The 2,235-nt window shown below is 44.3% G+C and overlaps 1 protein-coding gene across 1 annotated transcript in view; it reads left to right on the forward strand.

Moving 5' to 3' along the window:
• Isy1 (ISY1 splicing factor homolog) overlaps positions 1-2,235 on the forward strand; it is a 19,202-nt gene that overhangs the window by 6,160 nt on the left and 10,807 nt on the right. The window lies entirely within an intron of this gene.

Below are 2,235 nucleotides of genomic sequence, written 5' to 3' on the forward strand. Positions count from 1 at the left end.
CAGCACCTGCTTAGGCAAGTTTAGGCAAGCGCGCAGGGACTGCAGTTCAATCCCTGGTGCCACAAGTCATGCCAGCCATGCCCCGAGGGTAGGCTGAGCTGGCCCCCCCCAAAAAAAAAAAAAAAATCCAGATGTTGCCAGGTGTAGTGGCTTACCCTTGTGATCCCAGCCAGCCCTTGGGAGGGTGAGGCAGGAGGATTACCATGAGTTCAAGACCAGTGTGAACTGTATAACAAGACCCTGGAACAAAAAAAAAAAAAACAAAGCAAACAAAACAAAAAATTTCAGGTGTTGAGCCTTATGTATATGGTCAATTTTTTTTATTTTTTTTATTTTATTTTATTTTTTTTTATTGTTTTTGGTACACGGTCTCAACTCACATCAATCCTCCTGTTTGGAGGTCTACAAGGTCTACAGAGTCTTACTACATAGATTAGACTCGTAGTGATTCTCCTGTTTTCAGCCTCCCAAGTGCTGGGATTACAGGCGTGCACCATCATGCCCAGTCTCAACCACTGTCTCAGCAAGCCTTGGGGGCAGGGCTGGCATGGCACGTTGTGGGTTGAATCCCCGTCCCTGCACTCTACCGAAGCAGGTGCGTTAGTCTTCTGAGCTATCTGGCCGGCCCTGTATGGCCAGTTGACTTTTGGCAAAGGTACAGAAATACTTCAGTGGAGAAAAAGATAACAAACTTTTATCTTTTTTGTTTTGTCAGTTCATCCAGGCAGGCCAGGCCAGGGCCTCACACTGTGTAACCCAGGCTGACCTTCAACTTATGGTGATCATCCTGTCTTGGGCTTCCATGCGCTGGATTTACAGCCATATACCACCACACCTAGTCATGTTAGTTAAAACTGAACAATAAAAAACAAACGGGGCTGGGGAGATGGCTCAGTAGAATAAGCGCTTCCCTGGCAAGCACAAGGGTCTGAGTTCAATCCCCAGTTCTGGAAAAAAAAAAAGGAATAGCTGAACTTTGGGGGCCTACCCATTAGCTGAATTGTTTAAGTGTCTGTTAACTAAAGCACTCACACTCAGGATGCTGTGGTTCGATCCCCAGATCCTCATGCCTTACCAGATCTGCCCTTCAGGCATGCTGAGCCAGCCACAAAAAAAAAAAAAAAAAAAAAAAAAAAAAAAAATATTAAAAAAAAAAAAAAGGATAGCAAAAGATCTAGGCTTAATGGCAGATTCCTGTAATCTCAGCACTCTAGGAGGCTGGGGCAGGAAGATTCTAAATTCAAGCCCGGTCTGGATTTGTTATTTTCATAGTTTCATAATCTGTCTCTTTGCGAGATCCTGTCTCAAAATAACAAAGGGTTGGGGATGAGGCTGAGTGCAAAAGCCGTGGGTGCAAAGGCCCAGTGTGAGTAATGGGAAGCAGGTGGCTCCTAGCCAGGCATGGTGGTACATGCCTATAAGCCAGCCTTTAGAAGGCTAAAGCAGGAGGATTACTATGAATTCAAGACCAATGTAGGTTACATATGAGTTCAAGGCCAGACTGAACTATATACTGAGACCTTCTATCAAAAAACAACAAAAAGAAGGCTCTGGGGCTGGGGAGATGGCTCAGTGGAATAAGCGCTTCCCTGGCAAGCACAAGAGCCTGAGTTCAATCCCTGGTTCCACAAAAAAAAAAAAAAAAAAAAAGAAGGCTCTGTTGGCTGTCCCTCCCTCCCTCCAGCATTTCTAGGGGCTTTTCAGCCTGGAGTCTCTCTTTTTTTTTTTTGCGGAACCGAGGATTGAACTCAGGCCCTTGCGCTTGCCAGGGAAACACAGTCCATTGAGCCATCTCCCCAGCCCCAGCCTTGAATCTCGAAATAAGGTTTAGGCCTAGTACCTTTTGAAAAGTGTAGTATAAGCAAGTGGGAGTTTATAAATGTATCTTTACTTTTACTTGACTTTTTTTTTTGCTTGTTTTTGAGTCTGGGTCTTGTTATGTTGCCCAGGCTGGTTGGAGCTCATAGACTCAAGCAGTCCTCCTGCCTCAGCCTCCTGAAAAGCTGTGGCCACAGGTACATGAATGACACTGTGCCTGCCTTACTTTGTTTTGTTTTGTTTTTTTGTTTGAGATGCTCTTGCTATATAGCTCAGGCTGGCCTCTTAACTCACTGGAGCCTAGGGTAGCCTTGAACTTGTGATTCTCCTGCTTCAGCTTATTTTTTTTTTTTTTATTTTTAGGGTAGCCTTGAACTTGTGATTCTCCTGCTTCAGCTTATTTTTTTTTTTTTTTTT

Source organism: Octodon degus, unplaced genomic scaffold (genome assembly GCF_000260255.1).
Source record: "Octodon degus isolate 3935 unplaced genomic scaffold, OctDeg1.0 scaffold00233, whole genome shotgun sequence".
Taxonomy (NCBI): Eukaryota; Metazoa; Chordata; class Mammalia; order Rodentia; family Octodontidae; genus Octodon; species Octodon degus.